Source organism: Macrobrachium nipponense, chromosome 4 (genome assembly GCF_015104395.2).
Source record: "Macrobrachium nipponense isolate FS-2020 chromosome 4, ASM1510439v2, whole genome shotgun sequence".
NCBI classification, from domain to species: Eukaryota; Metazoa; Arthropoda; class Malacostraca; order Decapoda; family Palaemonidae; genus Macrobrachium; species Macrobrachium nipponense.
Window position 1 is genome coordinate 91,198,190 of NC_061100.1, and position 15,608 is coordinate 91,213,797.

The 15,608-nt window shown below is 39.2% G+C and overlaps 1 protein-coding gene across 2 annotated transcripts in view; it reads right to left on the reverse strand.

Annotated features, from left to right (window-relative positions):
• Window positions 1-15,608, reverse strand: part of LOC135211013 (glutamate receptor ionotropic, delta-2-like) — a 406,072-nt gene that overhangs the window by 371,615 nt on the left and 18,849 nt on the right. For both annotated transcript variants that reach the window (XM_064244029.1, XM_064244028.1), the window contains exon 2: window positions 3,423-3,487. The gene's annotated coding sequence lies outside the window, so the exon portion shown is untranslated. The remainder of the gene's footprint in view (window positions 1-3,422; window positions 3,488-15,608) is intronic.

Here is a 15,608-nt window from a genome sequence, read left to right on the forward strand (position 1 = left end):
TTTCTTCGCTAATATATTATGGTCTACTTTATCAAAAGCTTTTGCAAAGTCTAAATAAACCACATCTGTTTCATTTCCGCTTTTCATATTTTTGAATATGTTCTCACGGTGGACTAACAGTTGGGTTTGTGTACTTTTTCCGGGTACGAAACCATGTTGTCCTTTATTAAACAAATTATTTTTTATTAAATGTTTCATAATATTTTTCTTCATTACCCTTTCATACACTTTCATAATATGTGATGTTAGACTCACAGGCCTATAATTACTTGCCTCTAGTCTTGATCCACTTTTGAAAGTAGGGGTAATATATGCTAATTTGTGCTCATCATAAATCTTGCCTGTATCTACACTTTGTCTTAATAATATTGCAAGTGGCTTTGCGATAGAATGAACTACTTTCTTTAACAAAATAGCAGGAATTCCATCAGGCCCTGCAGCAGCTCCATTTTTAATTTCATTAATAGCCTGCACAATATCAGCTTCATTAATATCTATGTCAGCTAAATATTCACTATTTTCATCCCTTACTTCTATATCATTATCTTCATTATCTATTCTAGGGGTGAATTCTCTCTTATATCGTTCTGCCAATATGTTGCAAATTTTCCTTTTTTTCATTCGTTAACGCCCTCTTACGCCGATTGGACGTATTAAACGTCGAGTCAAAATGTCTCCCGTATGCCGATTGGACGTATCATACGTCGGCTCAAAAAAGTTTTTTTAAAAATTCGCGGAAAAATACTTATAGGCCTACCAGCCGAAAACTTTTGTATCACGCGCCTTGGGGGATGCTGGGAGTTCACGGATCAAGGCGTTGTTTTGTTTACAATCGCTACGCAGGCGCGCAAGCGCGAATTTCTTTCTTTATCGCACTAAAAAGTATCAGCGACACCATCTTCGGAAAATTATTTCGTCACTTTGACATTATAATTATTGCACCATATTATTTCTTTAACATAATTCATCTCGTTCACAAATACTAGGTCTAAAGTATTTTCCTTTCTTGTTGGCAGGTGATTTATTTGTTGAATGTTGTATTCTAGTAGCATATCTAATAGCTTTTCAAATTGCCTCTTATCTTCTGCACTACTATTACTCTCTTTTTTATATGTATAAGTACAACCACAATCTCCTATTCGTTCTTTCCATTCTACGAAAGGAAAGTTGAAGTCACCAGATAGGAGAATAGTCCAGTCCTTGTGATTTCTACATATATCATCCAATTTTTCAATTATTAAGTCAAACTCTTTAGTATTAGGAGGTCTATATATTACTATGTTCATCAATTTTTCAGATTCAAATTCTACCGCTATTAGTTCACATTCTGAGTTACTATATTTCTCATATATTTTTCCTTGTTTTTTGTCTTTCCCATATATTGCGGTTCCCCCTTGATTCCTATTTTTTCTATCTGATCTATAAGTTTGGAACCTTTTATTTGATCATCATTCCCAGTCTCTTGGGAATACCAGGTTTCACTTATATTCATTATATCTATTTTCTTTTCATTTTGGGTTAGTTCTTCTAAGTACTCTATTTTTCTTTTTGAGTTACTCGTAACTAAACCCTGCGCATTCATCACTATGACGGTTTGCGTGTTTTCTCCTTCATTTAATACTGGTAGTAATAAGGATTTTCCCATGTCTCTTTCCTGTTCTGGTATGTTGTTCTTTTTTTCATTTCCAGAAATTCTGACATTAAAAAATCCAACTTTTCCATAATATTTGATCTTCCTTCATCATAATTATTCATTTTGTGTCTGAATCTGCAATTTTCTCCGTTTCTGCAATATCCTCTTGCATAATAAATACAGTTATTATCTCTTGGGTATAATTTCGGAGCTGATGCTTTGAAATTTTTTGCTGACACCTCTGCATATCTCATTGGTGGTTTGCTTTTCTCTTTTACCTGATATTCTTGATTTCTCTCTTTATTTGTTTCTTTCTTATTTTGGATTTTATTACTTGGTTGGTTATTTATTTGATTATGATTCATGGCTACAGGGTGCATATATTTGCATTTTTTGTCGAACTTACATCCTTTTCCTTCTTTTAGGTTTTTACATATTTTTGGATGCAGATCTCTGCAATCATCCCCATATCCATCTAAGTATGCACATTTACCATATATTTCATAGTTTTGACATATCTTAGGATGTTTGTAGTAACATCTTTCTCCAAATCTGCAATTCCCTCTTTTCAAAAGGTTGCAGATTTTGTCTTTTCTTGTCTATTTTTTCCTCTTTCCCGTCATTGTATAGATCTGGGTAGAGCCTCTTCGGGATTTGCTTTTCTGTTGTCATATCGTAATTTATTTCTTCGTAGGTATGCTGCTTTATTGCCTCATATGTAGTATCAATGAGTATCTCTGCATCCATACTTTTATCTTGTTCTTTGTTTTCCTTATTTTTTTCTGTCATTTCATTTTTGTTTACTTCTCTTCCGTTTTCCTCTTCTTCTTTTTCTTCTTCTTCTTCCTCTTCCTCTTCTTCTTCATCCTCAACTATTTGTACATTCAATCTTGATTTAATAACATTGTCTATCCATGATAGACATGTTGAACAAAAAATTCTTGTATCTTTTCTCAAATCTTGTATTACCTCAGCACACTGTGGATGGGTCGGAATGTTGCATGCAGCACATTTTCTGATTAGGTTTTGTGGATTGACTATGCTATACCAAACCTTACACAGTTTGCATGCTTTTGGCATTCTTTTTCCTAATGCATCAATTAGGATATTCACAAGATTCACCTTATTCATTTTCTTTGTCGGTATATGTTGGTTTATGTATATTTTCTTTATGAGTCTCTTGACCACTTGGATTTTATTTGGAACTTCTTCAATTATTTTCAAGATGTTTTCATTAGATTTGTTCCAGTTTGAAGGATTATATCCTTCTAATATATCTATGAATGCTTTTGTATCTTTTTGGTTAGGACTGTTGCTGATTTCATAGATGAGAAATGCCAGTTCCCTTCCTGCTACCTCATCGTATTGCGAATCTGCTAAACACGCCAAATTACGCCACCTCTTCCCGCAGTTGGAACTTACTGCCATCTTGTTCTGATTTATAGTATTACACTTGATAAACTAACTTAGAAGACGCTTTATCCTACTATTTTCACACTAATCTTATCACCGATAGTTCACGAACACTTCTAGATATTTCTCAAATTCTAGTCGTATGTTAAACTTGTGATATCTGTTGATTAATCTGAGTTCACGCGGGTACGTCTCACCAAGCAAGAGAGAGAGAGAGAAGAGAGAGAGAGAGAGAGAGAGAGAGAGAATCTCAAAAATTACTTTGTGCAATCACTTTAAATCTAGACACGGTAATCTTATAAAAGCTTTGATTAACTAAAGACGAATAAAGTTTTAATCTGCAGAAGTATTACAGAAAGAAGACTTGACGACTTACCGCATTTGGGAAATGCTGATCTTCAAATGGTGACCGAAGCTAAGTTCAATGAACTCTTGTAAAGCCTGAAAAATAGTAAACGAGAAAGTCGTGCCTTCATTACAAAAATTTAATTATTCTGATAAGTATTCATGTATCAGTCAATCTAAAGCTTACACGTCTTAAAAAGTGTGTTTCCCTGCCTCTTTTCAACACTCCTGTGCATAGAAATTAAGAGTTCAGGGGAAAATGCAAAATTAAAAGCATGGTTTTTTCCTTCTTGCAGCACCGTCCTCACAAACGACGACTGCAATAAACATCATAATTTTAGAAAGAAAACTGTATTTTTCCTAACTATACAAACCTGAGGTCCTTTACAAAGGAACAGAGCCGTTAAAACTCTTGAACGGGGTTGTTAAGCAGTCACTACTACAGTCCGGTAGGTGGAGAGACCCGCCTGCCTGCTTGGACGTAAACATTCCACTTTGCCTTTCGGCCTAGGGAAGAATATTAAGAGTCGGAGGCATTACATAAGGCAGAGAACCAAGAGGGGTTTGCCTTATTGCCAATCTCCTCCCTCCCCTTTCTATAGGAAGGAGCAGGATTGCTTCTTTGATTCTAACAAGAAAAGCAGAAAGGAAGCTCAATGTGTAGACTCAGTATTGCCGGATCTACAGATTAATCTGAATTCTACAGATTTTCAGATTTTTCCTCCAAAATGAGCGAAATCTACAGATTTTTTATTCCTTGCTATACATAAACACCAAAATAGACTGTAAATAATGAAAAAATGTGTCAGAATTCGAATTCGTTACTATGGTTTTCATGTTTTAAAAAGTATGGTATATGTAGCCTACCCTACTGTAAGTATATATAAGAATCATTGCCTTGGAATCAAAGTAGGGGATTGAGATAAGAAATGAAACCCAGTATGATCCAGAACAACTCAAACACTTTAGGCAAAAGTGCTTAGAGTTATTTATGGAAGCTGCCTCTCAGATTTACAAAAGGTTTCCTTTTGATTCATCTGCAATGGTGTCTTTGAAGGCTTTAAATCCAAAAATAGTTATGGATCGAGGAATACCATCATTTGGCCATTCAATAGAATTAGATGTTTAGAACATAGACACAGAATGGAGGTTGCTTGCTAGTTCCTTAGGCACTCTTGATGTTAATTCAGACATGTCACCTGAAATTTTCTGGAGCAAAGTAGGTTCTATTAGGCAGATGTTTCCAAATCTTTCGAAATTCATGCAATCACTGCTATGTTTACTACACTCAAGTGCTACTGTCGAGTTTTTTTTCTGCCGTAAACAGGATGAAATCTAAAACCAGAAATAGATTGTCTACTGAAACTTAACCAGGTCTGCTTCATACTAAGCAATTAATCAGAGGAAAATCATTCTTTGATTTTACTATAACAAAGCCATTACTGAAGAGAGTTATGGCTGTAACTGGAAGTATGTATGGTCAGAAAAAGTAAAATATACATTTGCAATACGTTTGTATTCATGGAGGTTTTTTTAGCTTTTGTATTCCATTTCAGTTACAATTGGAATGATACAAATATACAGTAAAATTAATATTATTTTCAGTTCACTGTTTCATTTATATATATATATATATATATATATATATATATATATATATATATATATATATATATATATATATATAGATATATTAATCTTATTTTTTTGTTTTCACTGTGAGTATGATCATAGCTTGGAGTTTGAAGAATATAATAGTTTGGTAGAAGAATGTTTTGTTATTTATAATTTTCTCTTAATTATAATGTTCAAACTCATTATCATAAATACCTTCCTGCTTATAATTTTCAGCCATCCATCCTGTTAGGAAATACTACCAAAATTCAAAATTAAAATGGTTAACCTGTAAAATATTTGTTTCTATGCCAACAAATACAATGCTATATGTACGATGCTGAAAGATATAGTGATGATGCTGATTTTTCTCGTCTTTAGATTTCTGAAATCCACAGAAATTGCGTCTGATTGCAGAAGTTTTATAAATAATGCACTATAAACGGTACAGAATTTTCTACAAATTATATTTTGGTTAGTACAGATTTCTACAGATTTTTTTTCATGTACATCTACAGATTTTTTTGAAAAAAATCTGGCAACACTGTGTAGACTTACTGCATCAGGCGCCAGTCCAGCAAGTGTAGGTTCGAGTCCTATTTTCAACCCAAGGTATGGAAGTAAAAGGACGAGGAACGAGGAAGGGGAGAAGCCAGTAGTCACTCGCGTGATTTATATATACATACTTCAACAGTAAGGAACGAAAACTCCAAAGTATGATTGTGGCCAGTAATGTGCAGCGTTTGCTATGGGCTACGAACAGTTATCGACATGCATAGAATTCCATCATTATTACAAAATTAAAATTAGGCTATGCTTTTTGCTTTTTGCACATGTAAAACAATTTGAACACTTGTTTTGTATTGAGGTGCATTTATTGTAATTTGAACTTGATTTATTTTAATTGAAGTCCATCTTTTTAAATGTGATTTTCACCTTTTATAATTTGATTTTATCTTTTTAAATTTGAAATTGACCTTTTTCCATTTGATATTGACCTTTTTTCATTTGAAATTGACCTTTTTTTTTAATTTGAGGGTAAAAAGCTGTAGAACTGCACACCTTAGGCGAGATGAAACTTGTCCTCTTAAAGGAGCCGGGTATGAAAACACAATTTGTTTTGCACCCACCACAGGTCCAAGGGAAAAAGGTTCCGAGGACTTGTGGGCAAAGACCTGAAGATAGAACGACACATGTGGTCCAGATGAGACCACATCTATCCTTCAGTCTGATGTATTCTTTGGAATGCGAGGAAAGGACAAGCCACTGGTACCATGCGCTCTCGGGAAACATTATGGTGGAATCAACTGACAACAAATCAAGCAAAGCTCCCAACAGTCACGTTAATCGTACAGACTCTTAAAAAGACCCTCAGCCACACTTTTCCTCTCAATGTTACTTTATTCAACATGACAATTGTTTCACCAACAGATACATACAGAAATTTCACACTCTCGTACTCACCATCAATGACTGACTTCAGGGCGAGAGACTGTGCCCTCCACTGGATACAGCTATCAAGACACAACAACCGCTGAGAATCACAACACAAAACAACCAACCGAGTACCACAACCATACAACAACTCAACAATATTGGATCTTGTTTGAGGACTCTCATACACCCTCAGTCGCATCCCCATTCGCTTCTTCCAAACCACTTTCTTCCAGATTCTCACTATCTCCCTCACTGCTGTCCTCCAAAATCCCATTCACTATCTCATCTACCCCTTCTAACTCTTGTCCGAATATCTATCGTAACTCTGCCACCAAATCACCCACCTCACTTATATTCCTGTCAAACTCCCGAAGAGACTCATTCATGCTGCCAACCACGTCCTTGCTACTTGATTCTCTTCCTGCTGAAATCTCAATACACCCTGACAACTCAAACCCACACATGCTATAAGTATCATTTATTCCCTCGAGTCACCTGTATTACACGCCCTATAAACCGTTAATACTCTAACACTAATACCCTTATCATGCAGTTCACACTTCTTCCTTCTATTCCCTTTCTCTACATTCTTCCACTTTCTTCCGCACTCTACCAACACTAACTGCTGATCTCCCAGACCCATTTGTTCACTGATGCTCGGCTCACAATTACCGCAAATCACATTCACACGGGTACCCCGACATCCACTCGCTTTGTGCCTTACCTATCCACACCTGTAACATGAATATCCAAAAAAAAAAAAAAAAAAACCACCACCACCCTTGATAGCATTACAACACCCATGTTAGTATATAAAAAAATCACCAGTATTAGTATAAAAAACATCACCAATGTTAATGCTTGCCCATTCACCAAAAATTCAGCACAAAATTCACCAAAAGTTCAGCAAAATTCAGCACAATTCACCAAAATTCAGCCAGATTCATCACCCATGAACCACTGACACATTCTCCAAAGTCATAGAAACTCAATAAATAATTAACCACAAAACTTCTCCCACAATTCATTGTAATAATTCTCCATGATATAATTATCTGTAATAATTATAAAATAATCTCCCATGAAATATCCCAAATAATCATAATTCTACTTAAGTACCTCCCCGTAAAATATCTCAAGTAATAATAATAATTCTCCTGCAAATATCTCAAGTAAGGGCATTAATATTGCCAATTCCCCAGTATACACATCCATTTTCATACCAAAAATCAACACCATTTCCCTAGTATACACCAAATACAACACGAGGCACCCATCCACCACCAATGGCGACACCACCTGACAACATCAGTCAGCGATCATCATCAGTCAGCACCATCGAGCATCACCATTCACCACCACTCAGCAATCACCATCACTCAGCACCATTTTAAAGTAATCTCCCAACACTAATCAAATCTCCATTAAAAAAAATAATAATCTCTGTGTCCCCATTATAATTATGCCTTCCAAAGCATAAGGAAAACTTACACCACATCCCATTTTCTCTTCACTCAAGAGAAAGAAAAATTCTTTCTAAAAAAAAAAAAACCCTACGGGCATCTCACATCATCAACCAATCGTTATCAGCTGATGTCCTTTGGCATTGGAAATTCATTATCCAAGGGCAAACTCGTCCCCGATGCCCCGACACCCAAAAAAAAAAAAAAAAAAGAGAGAGAGAGAGAGAGAGAGAGAGAGAGAGAGAGAGAGAGAGAGAGAGAGAGCTTCACCCTCCCGATCAAGCAATGCCCCCCGAGGCAGACCACTACTCGCCTTCCCCTTGCAATACCCCTCTGGGTCTGTTCAGCAGAAATTACGCTGACCGCGTAAGAACAAGTGGGCGCTCTCTATCTCCAAGCCAAGAATGCAATTCAAGCAACAGTTTCGCATGTATGAAAACCATTCAAATACACACGTATGTATTAAAACAAAGACTAACGCGTCTCCTTTGATATGTGTGCCAATAAAGAAACACATCACTTTCTACTCCTATGGGGAAAAAAATGTGGTATCCTAAACCAATCCCACAACTCACAAAATGATCCAAAAAAAAAAAAACCCCAGGCCCCCCCCCAAAAAAAAAACACTTTGTAACACTTACCCCTTCACAATGAAAGAAAACCCGGAATCTGCACAATCATAAACATGGTAACACACACACATATGTCTCGGGAACCACACTCACAGACTCTCAGTTCTAACTGACTGACCAGCTCCCTCGAGGCATCACCATGGGCAAATTTGATGACTCTAGTTCAATTCTTCCCTTTCCATTACCACAGTCAACGGACAGATATTTCTCATTCCCTCTAACCCCAGTAACTGAAATTTAACAATTTTCAACAATCTCACAAAAAGCTTCTTCGTTCGACCACTGCTTGCCACCACTATTAACAACGGGAGCGTTGCCCCCGCTATTTTCATATTTGGTATGCGTTTAGCCAGAGCGGAAAGCGAACAGGTAACACTTTGTCCCTCCTCTCTCTCTCAAGGCGATCACTGGCAATTGCCTCTCTCTCTCTCTCTCTCTCGCAACCTCCACTCCATTATCTAAGGTCACCAAATCAGAGTCGGAGCTACAAAAACATACGTTTATTCAAAACAAAGTACTAATGAATAATTCAGTTCAAATCTCACAGACAACCCCCCGTGAAATAATAGTCTTTAATCAGTAATAGTCAAACACCAATTATCTCTCCTCCAAAATATAGACCCCTCACTAGGACACTTAGTCCCCTCCACTAGATCCGCCTGTTTAAAAGACAGAACACACTAATGAGCACACACAATTGTAAAGACAAAGTCAAAAGATTAAATGAAATATTGACTCTTGCCCATTGCAGCTTGGAACGTCACACACAGAAACAAATATAACTTTCGCAGAGCTATCCCGGCAATCTGCCTTTTCTCCCCGTAGCTGTCTCCATCCCTCTGCCTAGTTACCTTCCGTTAAGAACGAAAGAGGCGCACACGTACAGATGAATTCACACTCTTCGTCCACACCCAGAAACTGCTTTCAACTAGTTTCAAAGTTACCTTCTCCTAAACTCACATACGTACAGAACGAACATTGACCCGCTTCGTAAGCATCTTAATGTCACACCATCCCAGAAAAGTTATCAGCTTTCTTAAGCTGTCGCTCGGACTCTGTCTCCATGGGAAGTTAAATATGATGAGTCTGTGCATTCCCCCTTACTACACATACAGGTGATGTCGTCGCCAGCTGCAGAGGACCTCCTCCCAATCTCGCAAGACCAGGAGAAAGACATGTCCTTGCACACTTCTCCATTGGTGAGTCCGTACTAGAGAAAGATTATCAACATCCAAGTTAAGGGTGTCAAATCTTCCATAGGGGATCATGAAGGCTTTAAACCCATCAACAGATGCCAAAAGCTTCAACATCAGAGACGGAGTCGAGACATGATACCTGCCCTTTGAAGTGTGATGTGGAAGACGATCGGTGCAAATTGTCTATCCTCTTTGCAAATGCGGGAGAGAGACAAGATGTGGTCTTCCCCCCCCCCCCCCCCAAAAAAAAAGTCTGAGGATTCTTGCAAGGGCTTGTATGCCCTAAACAAGAGTCAAATGCCGTCCAGAGGCCTGAGGTCCCTGTGGGGAAAGAGAGAAGTTTCTCATCAGTAGTTGAATCTCAACTGAGGAGAAACAATACTACTTTCATAAAAGACTAGGGCAAATGTGGATCTACGTCTTTCACATTTAATTGTAGAGCATTCACTTCCACCAAACGTTTGTTTGCATGAACGTGAGCGGGAGTTGGGTGAAGTTCAGGAGCCACTGGCTGGTGAGAACTTACATCTTTGCCATGCAACCGTCTTCTCCTAGGTTGGCAACTCACGCGAAGAGGACTGGACAGAGAACCTCCTCTCCTAGCATCATGTCTCGAGAGACAGACACATCTTCACTGAACCAGTAGCAACACTAATGCTAATGTCGACAAGCAGGGGCGAGTCACTATATGAATCCCACCCTTCTCCAGCCCTACGCCAGAATTGGGATGGTGAGCTCTCTCCAGCACCGATTTTGGAGGCACAATCCTCCATAGAGTTTTGTACATTCAGTGTCTCACAAATGAGCAACCCAAACACAGCACTAGTTCTAGAGGGGGAATCTCTAGACCTAGTGGTAGGAGCGTGAACTGAAGTCTGCACTCCTGTGAACCCCCGAAAAGCTAGACCCAGGTTTAAACGTAACTGGTCCTAGTCCCAAAGGATTAGGAGACCCTACAAGAGATCCAACTACTTCTGTGTGATAGGAAGCAGACCCTTCGAAGTCCCACGTCAGAGATTCTTACGAGGTGGAGAGGCTACTTCTTCTTCTTATACCAATGAAGTCTTAAGAAGACAGGGAGGGGGCTGCAGAAGACAAAGATGAAGACGACGAAACCTTTCCTAGACTACTTGAATGTATGATGAGATGATCCATAGATTGATCTCTAAATACCAACCCTTGTACCCAAATTCCGAAAGAGACACAAACTCACAGGAATTCTCCCTGTTCGCCTTATAACTCTTGGCAAAACCGAGAGGGTCTGAAGACCAGGTATGGAAAAGGGGCACTCTGACTGTACTGCTAAAGAACCAACAGGAGGGGTAGATCATGGGTAATCATCAACCTATGAGGACTACAACATGGGAAAAAAGGGTGCTCATGCCATGGCAAAGAACCCACCTGAGAAAAGCAGATAGTTCACTTGGACAGAGCCGAGCTCTCGATTCAGCTGATCCAGACAGGTTGAGCCGAATCGAGTAAGCTGAGCAGATCATAACAGTGCAACTATGAGTGGTAATCATCAGCTTAGAACTATTGCTTCCTCCCATATTCATTAGTCTCCTCCAAAGCCAAAGCCCCTCAAGAAAAAGTACAAAGACGGATTCTGCGTCTGATGTCCTACGTCCTCGGACTCTAAGATTCCAGACACAAGGTCCTGACCACACACTTAAGAAAGCGTTGGCAAGCGGTGCTGAAACACCTAAGTGTCTCAGCATTTCTTCATGTCCCCACACCAGACTGGAGAGTGAACTCCCCTGTACTGATAGAGACTTCTCTTGCTGAACACTCATGATTCCAAAGAATCTGAGTGCTTAGCAAGCGCCGGAACTTATGATGAATTCAAGCGCTTGGTAAAACTCCCGACTCTCATAAGAACAATCATCGGGAGTGTCTTGTCTAGCCTGAGCGTTTGGCATTCCCAAGAATCCAAGCGCTTGGCAAGTGCTAGAAATACCAAGTAATTCAAAAGCTCACTGAGACTCCGGAATCCCGTAAGAACAGAAAATGGGGGCGTCAACTCTCACCTTCTTAGTACTAAAGGTTCTAAATAATCTGAGATCACAGTGAGCGCCAGAAATCCTAGTGATTCAAGCGCTCTGCAAGACTCCCAAATCTTGTCAGAAAAATCATTGGGAGTGTTTTGCATTCAGCAAGCACCATAAATTCCAAGGAATTCAAGCACTCGGCAAGACTTCTCAAACTTCGTCAGAACAATCCTCGAGTGTCTTGTCTTGCAGGAGTACTCAAAAATTGCAAGAAAGCAAACATTCAGCAAGCGCCATAAATTCCAAAGAATTCAAGAACTCAGTGAGACTCCTGAATCTCGTAAGAACAATCAAGAGTGTCTTGTCTTGCCTGAGTGATCAGAAATCACAAGAAACCAAGTAATTGGCGAGTACCAGAAATTCCAAGGAATTCAAATGCTTGGCGAAACTCCTGAATCTTGCAAGAACGATCATTGGGAGTGGTCCTCTCTCAACCAGTCTTAGATGCAGACATTTAAGAACTGGATTGAGAGTGCAATTCAAAAGAACATGCACTTGAGGCCCCCCCCAAAAAGTGAGACCCCATAGGAAAATGCAAATTTGATCCTGCCCCAAGGGTGGGAAGAGCCACACAGAGAATCACTGCCTCCTCAGAGGGATGCATTCCCTTAGAAACTCTTCCCTGCTTCCAGAGGTGTTCAAATCCTCACAGCTGTCCTGTGATAGGTCGTCAGGACATTAGTAGCACTCTACGACACAGCACAACAGGGGAACTGTACACATACACATGGGTCAGTGCTGCAGCATGCTGGATTGTCACAAATACAATCCCAAGGGTTAGAATAACCAACTGTCATGGACACCCGAGCTCCACTACAGGTTCTTTAATATAATAAACAAAAAAATTCAACACCAACAGTTGAAACTGTGGATACGAATATAGAAAGAAACACAAACAGAACAAAAGTTTATTTACAAGCTTACCAACAATGATAAATGCAGAATGGTTTCTCCTATTTACATAACAAAAGTAAAATCTTACAGTATGTGAACTGGGGAAACGGTGCCGTAATGAAATACTTGCTGGCCAGTTTTGCAGCTGTCAAAAATCAATGCTCGAAGTGACAGCTTTGCAAAGGAGAGCTGTAGAACTTTAGAAGCCTTCTTAACTCCGTACTGCAGAAAGCAATGTCTATTCTTGATACTCGAAGGGCAGGTTTCTCCTCAAAACCACCTTGTAGGACGTTTCTTTTCTGAAGGCTTGCTCAACGTTGGAATATCTGTCGCTCTCTCTCTAACTGGATGACTTGACTTGAATCCGATCCCACTCTCTCGAGCGCCTTCTTCCTCTCTTATCCTTCGTCTGTTCCTTCTTCTCTTATCTCTCTCTGATGATCTCTCTGACGATCTGATCTCTTCTACTTCCTCAGGGCATAATATATATATATATAATATATATACTATTAATAATATCTATATATTATATATATATATATATATGTATATATATATAGAATATATTGTATAGTATCATTTGACATACATATATATATATATATATATATACATATATATATATATATTATATATATAATATATATATATATATATATATATATATATAAGTATATATGTATGTATATATATATGTTATAGTTATTTTATATGATATATATATATATATATTAGTATACATAGAACATACTAATAAAGTTAGATAATATATATCTAATATTATAGAACTATATAATACATATGTCTATATATATATAATAATAACATATTACATATATATATAATATAATACCTAATATAATAAAATAGTATATATATAAATAAATAAATATAGATATATATCATACATATAATATATATATATCTTACTTTATATATCTAGTATATATATAAATAAATATAATATATATAATATATATATATAAATATATATATATATATATATATAATATATAATATACATATATATAAAAACTCCCAAAGGATATTAATCTCGTTATTCATTTGGTAAACATGTAACTCCAAGCGTCAGGCATACCAACACATGATCTCTCTCTCTCTCTCCAAGCGACCACTCTCTCTCTCTCTCTCTCTCTCTCTCTCTCTCTCTCTCTCTCTCTCTCTCTCTCTCTCCTTCTTTCTCTCCACTCTAACAGGTAATCAAATGAGAGAGTTGCATTACAAAAATACATTTATTTAACAATGGAAAGATAGTAAATCAGTCAAGTCTCACTGACTAACTTAATTCAGTTAAACCCCTAACATTAAAATGTTTAAAACAGTAATGGTCACACCAAATGTCTATTCTCCCATCTGGGACCCTCTCGGTCTCCCCCTTTGCTAGAACCCATAGTTCCGCCAGAACCGTCTGTTTCAAAGACACGAGAAACACCTCGAAAGTACACACAAGTTTAACAACAAAGGTTAAAGATTGGATATTCTCATAAATATTAAACAGACAACAAGCCACCCTTTGGCTAAAATAGTTCAAGACTCACCCATGCAGCCGGAATATTTCACTCACTTAACATAAGTAAACTTTCGCAGAGCTTCCCGGGCATCTTGCCTTTCTCCCAAAGACCTCTCTATGCCAAATCCACCATATACTTGGGTAGGGGTACATTAAGAATAGAAGAGGCACACACGCACATACGAATGCACATTTCGACAACGCCTCATAATACTGGCTACAACCAGTTTCCCAAAGGCACTTTGAAAAGAGCCCATGAACTGACGTACATTGACTCGTCTACTATGCAGTTTCATATCACGCCTCCCACAGGTTCTAGCTCAAAGGAGAGGGGCTTCTGTCCTAGTAAGAGCGGTCGAAAGACGGCGATCTTCGGTCTGGCGCCTCGCGCCTGGAAGAAGCCTCGCAGGCGGAAGGAGCAGTGCTGCTGGGAACCGCATCTCTCCTAACAGGCGTTTCGTGTCCGATCGGGACATCGAGGAAGGGGATTCTTCATTGTAAATATCCTCAAGTTCTTGCCTCATATTGATGGGGGAATCACGATCAACAGAAGGTGAGCGTTTATTCTAAGAGGAGTTACCTGTTATATCAGTCCTCTGTTCTCTTGGAGAAGGGCTTCTTCTAAGTAGCTCGGAGAGTCTGGAAGGTGTCTCATGTCCACCCTGACAAAGGCGACGGCCGCCTGTGCGACATCTTGTGCCTTTGTCACCGTCATCGACACTTCCAGAAACTCGTTTGTGTCTAGAAGAATGCTCTATCTCAGAAGGCAAAATGTCTGGCGCCTCGCGCCTGGATGAAGTTTCGCATCCGGAAGGAGACTTGCGCCTGGCTGGCGCTTTGCGTCTGGAAAGCGGCTCGCGCCTGGATAGAGCCTCATGCCTGGCTGGTGCTTCGCGGCTGGAAAGCGGCTCGCTCCTGGCTGGCGGCTCGTCTGGCTGTGTGCTGGTGCTTGGCTGGCGCTTCGCACCTGGGAAGAGCCTCGTGCCTGGGCGAAGCGGAATCGGACGAAGAGAACCACTCTCTCTGGATGCCTTTGCAACGGCGATTCCTGGCAGTCTGGGAAGACACAGATCCTGCCGAAGGGACGCCTGATCGGTGGGGATCCTCCACAACCTCCGTAAGGCTTTCAACATTCCTCCTCCTCTGGGCCTGGGAGTTTAGAAGAGGTCTAGGCCTGGGAGCGTTGCAGAGCCGATCAGATGCCCCCTCCACTGCACTGGGTACACTGAACTCACTATCCACTGCACTGCGCTTACCTTCAAAAGCTCGCATTTTGAGCTCCATCTTTTGAGGGCATCCTTCAAATCCGCTAAATCCATTTAGACGAATCTACAGGTTCTGTGTCCTGGATAGGTGCTATAGTCTCACTAACTGGCTCGTTAGAACGAGACCTACTCAAGCT